Source organism: Cebus imitator, unplaced genomic scaffold, assembly GCF_001604975.1.
Source record: "Cebus imitator isolate Cc_AM_T3 unplaced genomic scaffold, Cebus_imitator-1.0 Scaffold261, whole genome shotgun sequence".
Classification (NCBI taxonomy): domain Eukaryota; kingdom Metazoa; phylum Chordata; class Mammalia; order Primates; family Cebidae; genus Cebus; species Cebus imitator.
This window is the reverse complement of record NW_016107576.1, coordinates 4,027,824-4,040,688: the sequence shown is the minus strand read 5'-3', so window position 1 is coordinate 4,040,688 and position 12,865 is coordinate 4,027,824. Positions and strand designations below refer to the sequence as shown.

Sequence of the window (12,865 nt, the reverse complement as noted above, 5' to 3'; positions counted from 1 at the left end):
TCCTTGTTGCTTCCATGTGAAGAAGGACATGTTTGCTTCCCCTGCCACCATAATTGTAAGTTTCCTGAGGCCTCTCCAACCATACTGAATTGTGAGTCAATTCAACCTCTTTCCTTTATAAATTACCCGGTCTTGAGTATATCTTTAGTAGCAGCATGAGAATGGTCTGATACACCAGGAATCTCATAAATATTAAGTCATTTAATTCCTGCAACAACAAATGAGGGAGATATTATTATTCTCATTATACAGATTAGGAACTGAGGTACAAGGACATTTAATACCAAGCTCTAGGCACCATAAAGAGAGGGTCAGAAGTGTTCTTCAACCCTGGTTCTAGATTCCTTGCTCTTTTTAAAATTATTTGCTTTGAGATAGAATTCACTTATAAAATTTGCCACTTTAAATACAATACAACTCAGTGAGTTTTAGTATATAATACAACTCAGTGAGTTTTAGTATATAATACATTTCAGTGAGTTTTAGTATATAATACATTTCAGTGAGTTTTAGCATATTCACTGTGTTGTGTAGCCATCACTGCTATCTAATTACAGAACGTTTTCATTACCCAAAATAGAAATCTTGTACCATTAGCAATCAATACTAATCTCACTCACCCACACGCCCCTATCAATCACTCATCTGCTTTCTCTCTATATAGATTTGCCTATTCTGGACATTTCATATAAATGGAATCATACAATACGTGGCCTTTTGTGCCAGACTTCTTTCACCTACCGTAACGCTTTTAAGGTTCATCCATATTTTAGCAAGTGTTATTACTTCACTCCTTGTCATAGCTGAATAATATTCCATTGTATAGATATACCACATTTTATTTATCCATTCATCAGTTGATAGACATTTGGATTGTTTCCACTTTGGGGCTAATATGAATAATACCTTTATGAACATTCATATACTCGTTTTTGGATGAACATATGTTTTCAATTCTCTTGGATATGCACTTTGGAGTAAAATTGCTGGGTCATATGGTAAGACTATCTTTAACTTCTTGAGGAACTGCCAAACTGTTTTCCAGAGTGGCGGCACTATTTTATATTTCCACCAGCAATGTATGAAGCAGAATCTGTGCTGTCAAGGGCTTTAATGTATTACTAATCAGCATTTAATGTGATTTTAACTCGTTGATATATCATTGTGTTTACCCCTACTTTATTTCTGCTTGTATTTGTATGACATCTCCAAACTTTTACCTTCAGACTGGGCCATTCTTAAATACCTCTCTTTAATACAACACCTGCAAAACTTGTGGGTTTTGGACAACTATAAGATTATTTAACTATTAAACTGAGTATTTGTTGCTACAGTAGACATATTTACTCTTACTTTGCTGTATTTTATACTTTGTCTTTTTAATGTTTTCTTCCTCTTTCTCTTTTGCTCTATATAAGGTCTGTTTTATTTTTTTCCCATCTGGTAATTTGGATGTAGTACAGTTAGATTATATTTCTGGTGGTGGCTATGTTTTAACTTTATATAAAATCTTTAAACATGTATTTATCAATTATCAGTTTCAGATATGAAGCAAGATGTTTTAGTATTTTCTACAAAAGATGAAGATTCTACATACTATCATTATCTCTGGTTCCATCCTCATCACACACTTTTCTCTAAATTTGTGTGCTCTGATATTTCTGACCCTACTAATTTTAGCTATAATTATTTCTATATTGTGCAGCTCTTCTCCCTAGAATAAGAATATTTTGATGCAGTCTTGTAATGTTAATTATCAGTACTATTTGGCTTGGTTCTATGATCAGTCCTTTCATAAGACAGCCTCTTCTTTTGTGGATCTTTTGGTTTGCTAAAATAAAAAAGCAAATGGGTGTGAGTCCTTGTACGTTGGAGACTTGTTCCTACAGCTTTTACTAAAGACAAACAAGTGGACTGAATATAGTATTCTCAGATCACATGTTTTTCCATCACAAATCTTCTTGACCTATTTTCTCAGACTTTCTGGAATCTGATGTTGCTGAGGAAATTCTGACCAAACCACGGTATTTTAAATTTTCTTTGCAATTTGCTTTTCAGGCCTGGATGTTTGTTGGATTCATCCTTGAATTTTAATAATTTTCACCAGGCCTTATTGTATATATTATTCAGAACACAGTAAGCCCAGTCATTTCTGTCAATTTAGTTTTCCCTTCATTTCAAGATGATTTTTTGTTGTGTAACTGCATGCTATTTTGGTTTCCACTTGTTGTATGCTCTAGGTCGGTCAGCCCACGTGTTGCTATGGCAAGCATGCCCCAGTAGCCTTCCATATATGCCTTCCTTTCTCTCGTGGTTGTTATTTATTTTTCATTTTCCTTTGCATCTTCCAAGACTGTCTAAAGCCTGTTCATACTCCCAGCCCCCTGACTCAGGTTTCTGCAGTATTAATTCTTTTCTTTGCTACTTCTATTTTTTACATTCTGCACTGGTGTTATTTTCCCCTCAGTTTCTTTCCTTAAACCTGGCAAATGTCTTTTCTTCTCAGTCTGTTCTTTGATCAAGCTTCCTGTATACTTGCAGCTGACCAGCTGATTAATACTGGATAAACATCTCAAAATGGAACTAAAATATATACCCTCTGCTTTTATATTCCCTTCCCCATGTCTTACAATTACGGCGTGTTATGTTGGTTTTTCCTTTGGTTACCTTTTAAAGCTTAAGCAATGTACTACAACTTTTATTCCTGTTTCATCATGTTTGATGGTGGCTTCTAATCCCCCACTGTGTAAAGTCAGGACATCTGTGTCCTTACTCCTCCTTGTACATTTTCCCCCAACATATTTTGATCCTCCAATCAGTCAAGTCTTCCGTACATCCTTCTTAGGGTGATTCTAAAACATGAAAACCATGAATCAGTATTATCACAATGAAACTGTTTAGTGCAGGCCAAAAATATGTGCCAGAATTCTACCTTCTTCTCGGAACCTCAAGGCCATAGATCCTGGAGATTCAGAGAAGAACATTCCTGCACAAAAATGAAGTGGAGTCTAATTTTTTGCATCAAGTGTTTAACGGAGGAATTTTGTTAGCTTCCTATTGAATATATGACATTCTTGCAGTTTTTTGTTTTGTTGTTTTATTTCTGTTTTGTTTTTCTCCTGGAGTTTATAATTGCATTTATTTTTGTGGCATTTTTTGCTTTTATCATATTTATTTTTTAAAAACTCCTAAGATGTTTTCCATTCTATGATATCCTGACATTTTCCTTCCAAATCCCTCTTCTCTAACCCCTATGGTAAACCACTTGCCTACTTCAACTACTGCATGGTTGTCATGCTGGGACCTCAGATCAGTGTCTTCCTGTTTCCTAGATAGATCTGTGTCTTTCTCTTCTTGTTTTAGTTCCTCATACTCCTAGAGAACATACCCCTTTCTAAGGAGGGGCTTGCTTAAACATTACAACATCGCAAGAAAGCTACAGGCCAATTTTTCTCAAAAACATGATAATGCTTTAACAAACAGAATCTAGTAATATATGCATACACACACACACACACACACACACACACACACACACATATATATATTTGTGTATATATATTTGTATGCATGGGAATACATATATATTTTGTGTATATATATGAATGTGTGTATGTATACATAATGCACAAGTGGAATTTATCCTAGAAATTCAAGATTGCCTAATTATCAAAAATCAATGTATTTCAGTGTCAAATCATGTATCAATTTCACAGTGAGATCATCATTAGATGCATGATCTCAATAGATGCACAAAATGACAAATTCTAACACCTATTCTTGGTAAAAACAAATAAACAAAAACAACAACAACAATAAAAATCTCTTGGCAAACTAGAACAGAAGGGAAATTTCTCAACCTCTCAATGGTGAAATACTTAATGGCAAAACACTGAACACTTTTCTACTAGGACAATTAAATGGCAAGGGCATCAAATATTACCACATTTATAATAAACACTTGTCTAGGCAGTAACACACAGCAAGGAAAGAAAAGAAAAATAGTCCTTCCTATCTAGTGAAAAGGAAGAAAGATAATTGTCTTATTTGCAGGTAATATGATTATCTGTGTATAAAATATTAAATAAAGAATCTACCAAAATAAGCTACAACTAACATGTGAATCCCTTTGCCAGTGGTGGTCTGTGTTGACAACTGCTGACTGATTGGGGTGGTGGGTGATTGGAGTAGTTGTGGCAATTTCTTAAAATAAGACAACAGTTAAGTGTTTCATGTCAATTTACTTTTTCTTACACAAAAGATTTCTCTGTAGCATGTGATACTGTTTTATAGCATCTATCCACAGTAGAACTCTTTCAAAACTAGAGTAAATCGCCTCAGACCCTGCCACTACTTTATCAACTAAGTCTACGTACTGTTCTAAATTCTTTGTTGTCATTTCAACAATATTCACAGCATTTTCACCAGGAATACATTCTATCTCAAGAAACCACTTTCTTAGTTCAACCATAAGGAAGCAAGTCTTCATCTATTCAAGCCTGATCATGAGATTGCAAGCAATTCAGTCCCATCTTCAGGCTTTACTTCTAATTATAGTTCTCTTGCTATCTCTACTACATCTCCAGTTACTTTCCCCACTGAAATCTTGAAATCCTCAAAATCAACTTTTTCCAAACTCTTACTGTTCATTTTTTTACTTCCTCCCATGAATTACAAATGCTCTTAATGGCATCCAAGAAGGTGAATCCTTTCCAGAAGGTTTTCAATTTATATCATCCAGATCTGTCAGAGGAATTATTATCAATGGCAGCTATTGCCTTACAAAATGTATTTCTTAAATAATAAGATTTGAAATTTGAAATTACACTTTGATCTATGGGCTGCAACACTGATGTTGTATTAAACAGCCATGAAAACAACATTAATTTCTTTGTACGTCTCCATCAGAGTTCTCAGGTAAACCCCGTACTTTGTTAATGAGCAACAATATTTTGAAAACAAAAAAATCTTTTTTCTTCTGAGTAGTAGGTCTCAACAATGGGTTTAAAATATTCAGTAAACCATGCTGTAAACAAAGCAGCTGTCATTCATACTTTGTTGTTTCATTTATAGAGGACAAGCAGAATAAATTTAGCATAATTCTTATGGGTCCTAGAATTTTCAGAATATCTGGTGAGCATTGGTTGTAATTAATGTCACCAGCTACATTAGCCCCTAATGAGAGGGTTAGTCTGTGCTTGAAGTTTTGAAGTCAGGCATTGACTTCTCTTCTCCAGCAGTGAATGTCTTAGATGGCATCTTTTTTCAATAAAAGTCTGTTTTGTCTACATTGAAAATCTTTGGTTTAATGTTGCCACCTTCATTAATAATCTTAGCTAAATCTTCTAGGTAACTTGTTGCAGCTTCTCCATCAGCACTCGCTGCTTCACCTTGTACTTTTATGTTATAGAGATGGTTTCTTTCCTTAAGCCTCATGAACCAACCTCTGCTAGCTTCCAGCTTTTCTTCTGCAACTTCTCCATCTCTCTCAGCCTTCACAGTATTAAAGAGAGTTAGGGGCTTGCTCTGGATTAGGCTTTGGCTTAAGGGAATGTTGTGGCTGGTTTGATCTTCTAACCTGACCACTAAAACTTTCTTCATATCAGCAACAGGTCTGTTTAGCTTTCTTAACATTCATGTGTTCACTGGAGTACCACTTTTAATTTCCTTCAAAAACTTTTTCTTTGCATTCACAACTTGGCTTTGTGGTGTAAAGGGCCTAGATTTCAGCCTATCTATCTCTGTTTTGACATGTCTTCCTCACTGAGCTTAATCATTTCTAACTTTTGATTTAAAATGAGAGACTTGAACACTTAGGGGCCACTGTAGGGTTACTAATTGTCCTAATTTCAATGTTGCTGTGTCTCAGACAATATAGGAGCCCAAGGAAAGGGAGAGAGAAGGAGAAATGGCTAACCAATGGAGCAGTCAAAACACACACATTCATTAAGTTCACTGTCTTATATGGGTGCAGTTCATTGGTGCCCTAGGACAATTACAATAATAATATCAAAGATCACTGATCACCAATCATCATAGCAGATACAATAATAATGAAAAAGTTTGGAATATTGCAAAAATGACCAAAATGTGACACCAAAACCTGAAGTGAGCACATGCTATTGGAAAAATGATGCTGATAGACTTCCTTGACACAGAGTTGCCACAGACCTTCGATTTGTAAAAAACACAATATCTCCAAAGCACAATAAAGCAAAGCACAATAAAACCAGGTATGCCTGCACAATAGCCTCAAAAATAGAAACTGCTGGGGGATAAATTTAACAAGATAGGTGCAAGGCCTATAAACTAAAAAGCTCCACAGCATGGCTGTAAGAAAGAAAATGAAAGCTCCACACGTGGAGAGAGATTACATGTCCTTGGATCAGAAGAGTCACTGTATTAAGTCGTCAGTTCTCTCCAAATCAACCTATAGATTCACTGCAATGTTAACCAAAATCCCAACAGCAGTTTTGTAGAAATTGGCAAGCATATATGTATATAAAATATAAACTATAGTATCTTTATATATAAATGACTATATTTCTGTATAATATAAACTATAATATAATATATATATTTATATATAAATAACACACACATATACATACATATGCTGGATATATGCATATATACATATCTATGTGTGTGTGTATATATATATATATACACACACACACACACACACACATATATGTGTGCGTGTATATATATACCTAAATTGAGGGGTGTGTGTGTGTGTGTATAAAAATATACATATATGTGTGTTATTTATATATAAATATATATAGTTATATACATGTATATCTGTGTGTACATGAGTATTTATATGGAATTGCAATGATCTAGATTAGCTAAAGAAATTTGGAAAAGAAGAAAGTTAACTCATATTACTTGATTTCAAGCTTACTATGAAGCTGCAGTAGTGAAAAAAGTGTGTATTAGTTAAAGGATACACTTATTGCTTAACAGAATGAAATAAAGAGGTCAGAAATACACCCACTCAAACATGGTCAATTGATTTTTGACAAAACTACTAAGAAAATCCAGTGAAGAAAGGATAGCCTCTTTAACAAATGTGCTGGAAAAATCGAACATCCATGTGCAATAAATAAATAAAGGAACTTGACATCACACCAGATACAAACATTAACTCAAGATGAATCATAGCCCTAAATGTAGCAAGTGATTTTGTATATTCTGGACTAAAATATAAAAGAAAGTTATTGTGACCTTAGATTAGGCAAAGATTTCTTAGATACACAAAGAAAATACACAGAAAAAAGAAATGATCAATTGTATTTTGTTATAATTTAAAACACTTGTGCTTCAAAAGACACCATTATGAAAATGAAAACGCAAGCCAAGACTGGGGAAAAATTTTCACAAAACAGTACCTCATAGAAAGACTTGTAACCAGAGTATACAAAGAACTTACACAGTGTAATAAAAAATAAAAATTAGCAAAAGATTTTGTCATTTTACAAAAGAATGTATGGATGGCAAATCAACATGAGAAAAAATGTTCAACATCATTAGACATTAGGGAAATGTAAATTAAAATCAAAATGAGAAACCATCACATACCTATTAGAATGGTGTAAAAAATCCCAAGAGCCCAGCCAGAATGGCCATTAATATAAAGTCAAAAGCCGATAAATATTGGCATGGAGGCCATGAAAAGGGAACACTTATACACTGTTGGTGGGAATGTAGGTTAGTACAACCTTTATGAAAAACAGTATGAAGATTTCTCAAATAACTAAAAGTAGAACTACCATTTGATCCAGCAATTTCACTACTGGACATCTACCCCAAGGAAAAGCAGTCACTGTATCAAAAAGACACCTGTATGCATGTTTACTGCTATACAATTCACAACTGCAAAGATACAGAATCAACCTAAGTGCCCATCAACCAATGAGTGGATAAAGAAAACGTGGTATATATACATCATGGAACACTACTCAGCCATAAAAGAGAATGAAATAATCTGTTTGGCAGCAACTTGGACAAAACTGGAGGCCATTATCCTAACTGAAGTAACTCAGGAACGAAAAAACAAACACTGCATGTTCTCACTTATAAGTGGATGCTAAGCTATGGATACCCAAAGGCATGTAAAGTGGCATATTGGACATTGGAGACTTAGAAGAGGGGAGAATGGGAGAGGGATGAGAGATGAAATGTTACCTAGTGCAATGTCCACTATTTAGGTGATGGGTACACTAAAAGCCCAGATTTCACCACCATACAATTCATCCATGTAACCCAAAATCACTTGTACCCCTGAAACTATTGAAATAAAAAAATTGCTAGATGCCAAATTCTGCCAAAAATGTGAAGCAACTGGAATCCTCATCCATTGGGAATACAAAGCGGAACAGCCACTTTGGAAAAGAGTGTGATCGTTTTTTATAAAGTGAGGCATATGTTTACTATGCAGTGCAGCCATTGCATGCCTAGATATTTACTTAAATGCAATAAAACACTCATTCACACAAAGACTAGTATACAGACAATCAGGGCATAATATCCCAAAACTGAAAGCAACCCAAACACACCTCTTCTGGTGGAAGAAAAAGACATTCTCCGTTGGGCTTACAATAGACTACCACATAGCAAGAAAAAGGAATGAATTACTCAACCACTAAACAATATGGATGAATCTCAAAAGTGTTATACCAAGGGAAAGAAGCCACAGAAGACAACATTTTCCACTATTCCATTTATATGAAATTCTCAAGAATGAAAAAGAGTGAAAGAAAGCTTTTTGGAGCGATGGAACTGTTCTGTCATAATCAAGCATGCATCAAAACTCTTCAAATTACAAGATTAACTATGGAAACTTTGATTCTATGTAAATCTTACTCCCATAAAGCTGATTGATTAAGAGGGTGCTTAGTGGATCAGCTTTCTGAGTCTTCACTGAGTCTTTGCCTTTGGACCAACCTCCACTTTTGAGTGATGGTTAAACTCTGCACATGGGATTTTAGGTTCCATTATTTCTTCTCCCCCAAATGTTGAAAGCATTGTCTTCTAGCATCCAAGTGTTACTTTTGAAAACTCAAATCGCAGTCTGATTCTCATGGGGTGACTTATTTCTCTTGCTTTAATTTTTTATGATAATGATATTAACAAACCCTCACCAAGAGCTGCAGCGTTCCCAGGTCTGTTCTCCACACCCTACTCCCAGCGCCTTGGGATTGCTCCGTGATAAATCCAGCCATAATGTCTTTTTCATTGCTGTTCTGAGAACTCAGAGAACTTCTCCAATATAAAGACTACTATCCTTTGGGGGTGGTTTCTTCTATTGTTTCCTGACCACTTTTTCTGTCTCAGCATCTTCTCTTCTCTGCTGCTAGTATATTCAGTAATAGGGATTAGACCTCTTGGGATTGATCCTTTATTTCTGTTATCTCTTATCTTGTAATTTCTCCTCTTTCCAGACCTTGTATTGCTTCTTTTATTTTGGCAATCATGATTTTAATCTCTAAGATATTTTCTGTTCTCTGAGTGATCCTTCTCCCTAGGCTACTGTTCTTGTTCTTGAATGTAACCTCTTCCTGAAAGACACTGAATGACCTTTTGGAACGTTTGCTTTATCTTGATTTTATATTGGCCTTTCTCTTTTACCTGCTACACAGACACACAGACATACATACATACACACACACACACACACACACACACACACATCCCTGATGATCCTTGGTTGTCTACTCATAGATAAGAAGGGTGAGGTAGGTGGGTGAGCTTCCTGCAAGGCAAGATCCCCAAGTGAAGATTCTGCTAGAAGTTCTAGAAAAAAATATATCTTGAACCCTATCTCACATCATACACAGAAATCAATTCCAGATGGGCTGCAGCTCTAAATGTGAAATGTTAAGCAGTAAAACTTTAAGAGGTAAACATCTTGTAAATGTGAGTACACACAAATTGAAGTTTTGCTCTTGTTTCCCAGGCTGGCTGGAGTGCAATGGCGCAATCTCGGCTCACCGCAATCTCAGCTCACCGCAACCTCTGCCTCCCAGGTTCAAGCTATTCTCCTGCCTCGGCCTCCTGAGTAGCTGGGATTACAGGCATGCACCACCACACCCAGCTAATTTTGCATTTTTAGTAGAGATGGGGTTTCTCCATGTTGGTCAGGCTGATCTTGAACTCCTGACCTCGGGTGATCCACCCGCCTCGGCCTCCCAAAGTGCTGGGATTAAAGGAGTGAGCCACCGTGCCCAGCCCCATACAAATTCTTAATAAGGACACACACACACCACAAACACAAGGAATAAAAAGGCCAACCAAGCATGCTAGAACACACACACACACACACACACACACACACACACACACACACCCCTCACCAGCAAAGGTCTCTTATTGAAATACGTATTTGGAACTCTTATTGTTTAATTAGAAAAAAAAAGATTTTTAAAATAGATAAATGGTCCAAAGACATGATACTTTACAAAAAGACTTCTAACTTACCAACAAACACATAAAAAAACATTTAATACTAGACAGGGAAATGTAAAATGTCACCAGAGTTTAAATTAAAATTAAAATACAGTGCTCTAATCATCAGAGTTGCTAAAATTGAAAGGGTGGAAAATGCCAATGTATATAGACAAACTGGATCTCTCACACACCCTTCTTGGTGGTATAAATTGCAATATTCTGGAAAAGTATTTGGCAGTATCTACTGAACGTGACCCTGTGTGTATCTTTGCCTCAGCCATTCTACTCCTAAGTCCATACCCAACAAAAATGCACAGATATTTTTAACAAAAAAAAAAAAAAACATGTATTAGTAGATCCATGGCAGTGCCATAATCAAGAACTGGAAACTCCTGAAATGCAATCAACAGTCCAATGGATAAGGAAATCGTGAGTCATCATACAATGGGATGCACTCCAGCAGAGAACACAGAAAATCGACAACCGCGTTCTCCAAAGAAATCCTACAAACATAATCTTGAGAGAATCTGGAAGAACAAATGCATACTCTATGACTCAATTTATGTTTAGCAAGAGTCTGGATAGTGATTACTCTTGGCAAGGGCAGAAACTTGCTTCTCGGGAAGGAAGCAAGAAGTCCCCTCTAGGTTTTAGTCAGGCTCTTCCTACTGACCTACAGTGCTTATTACACAGCTGAGTTCATCATGAGCAAATTCATTGAGCTGATCATACACCCCTTTTCTGTGTGTGTTATACTTTCATAACATTAAACAAAAATAAATAAAAGAAAACTTATCTTTATTTTTATTTGTTTTATTTTAGACAGAGTCTTGCTGCGTCTCCCAGGTCTAGCGTGATCTTGGCTCACTGCAACCTCCACCTCCTGGGTTGAGGCATTTCTCCTGCCTCAGCCTCCTGAGTAGATGGGATTACAGGTGCCACCACCACACCCGCCTAATTTTTGAACTTTTGGTAGAGACTGTTTTTGACCATGTTGGCCAGGCTGGTCTTGAACTCCAGACCTCTGGTGATCTGCCTGACTCAGCTTCCCAAAATACTGGGATTACAGGCATAAACCACCACACCTGGCCAACTTCACTTCATTTTTATAATTGTTGGTTCTACATGAACTGAACACAGGAACTACTATGTTTAGATCATCTTTGTAAAATGAGAATATGAATATTGTTCTTCTCCACCCTTTCTGGCTTTCTTCATTAGAAATATTTAGGCCCAAACTATCGTCATTTTTAGCAACTGTTTTTTATGTGTCGAGCGTTATTTTGCATTTTGTATAATAGCCACGTTGACCCAATTATATAGACCTAAATATTTCATTGGATTTCAGTTCTTATTTTAGACTTTTTATAGCTCATACTCTCTATTCCTGACTTACGGATTTTGACTCACCTCCCGTTTAACCAGGAAACATCTTTTGAGAGGCTCTTATAGAAAGAATAGCTGATTCATGATTTTTGTCATATTTGATAGGTTTGGTCTTTCTTCTGTCTCCTGATTTAATACTTTGTTTTCTGATTACTTGTGGGTCTTTATTTTAATCTTTTGTTTGTAGACCTAGTTTTATTTGCTCTTTACAAAATAATTAGTGATATGGAAATTAAGCATCTTATTATTATACTCACATAGTTGGACTAAAATTTTGAGAAAATATATTTTTCTCTATTTATCAACATTGAAAATGTACAATATCTCTCTATTTACCCTGATGTAAAATGATAAATTCTGTGTACTCCCTCTTAATATAATATACTCTGTATCTCCCAATCTTAGTTGATATATATGGAATTTAAATATTTCCATCAAATAACTTATTTTCTCCTTTGCCATAAACTCCATAGTCATATTTAACACAATTATTCTGAATAAATATTTTTTTCCTTTTTAGTGCTTTGTGTCACTTCATTTACACTCCATCTTCCTATTTCTTGAGTTCTGTATTATTTACATGCCCTTCATTCAGCTGGAGCACTTCTTTCAGTATTTTTTTAATGAAGGGCACATGGGTGGTATACTTCCTAAGTACTTTCACATTTCAAAATCTGCAAGGTTGTCTCGGGAATGATAGTTTGAGAGAATGTAAAATTGTGTTTTCAATTAAAAATAACCTTTTATTATTACAAAGGCAATACGTGTACACAGTAGAAAATTAGAAAATATAGATAAGTAAAACTAAGATAATAAAACCACCGTATTTCCACTACTCAGAGATTAACACGGTTAACACGCTGGATGATATCCTTTGGGATCTATTGCTATGCACATAGATGAGTATTTTATCAAAGTAAGATTATACTGTGTATGTTGTTTTGCAACATGCTTTTATTCAATAAATAAATGTCTACTTTTCCATGGCATTTAACTGTAATATCATTGATGTGGCTTGGCTGTG

At 35.5% G+C, this 12,865-nt stretch overlaps 1 long non-coding RNA gene across 1 annotated transcript in view; it reads right to left on the bottom strand.

Moving 5' to 3' along the window:
* Nucleotides 1-1,058: 1,058 nt before the first annotated feature.
* The window catches only part of LOC108283520, a 19,446-nt gene continuing 7,639 nt past the window's right edge, over nt 1,059-12,865 (bottom strand). The window contains exons 2-3 of the long non-coding RNA XR_001816872.2: nt 2,774-2,852; nt 1,059-1,831 (exon numbers count right to left, since the gene is read on the bottom strand). This is a non-coding gene — a long non-coding RNA (uncharacterized LOC108283520). The remainder of the gene's footprint in view (nt 1,832-2,773; nt 2,853-12,865) is intronic.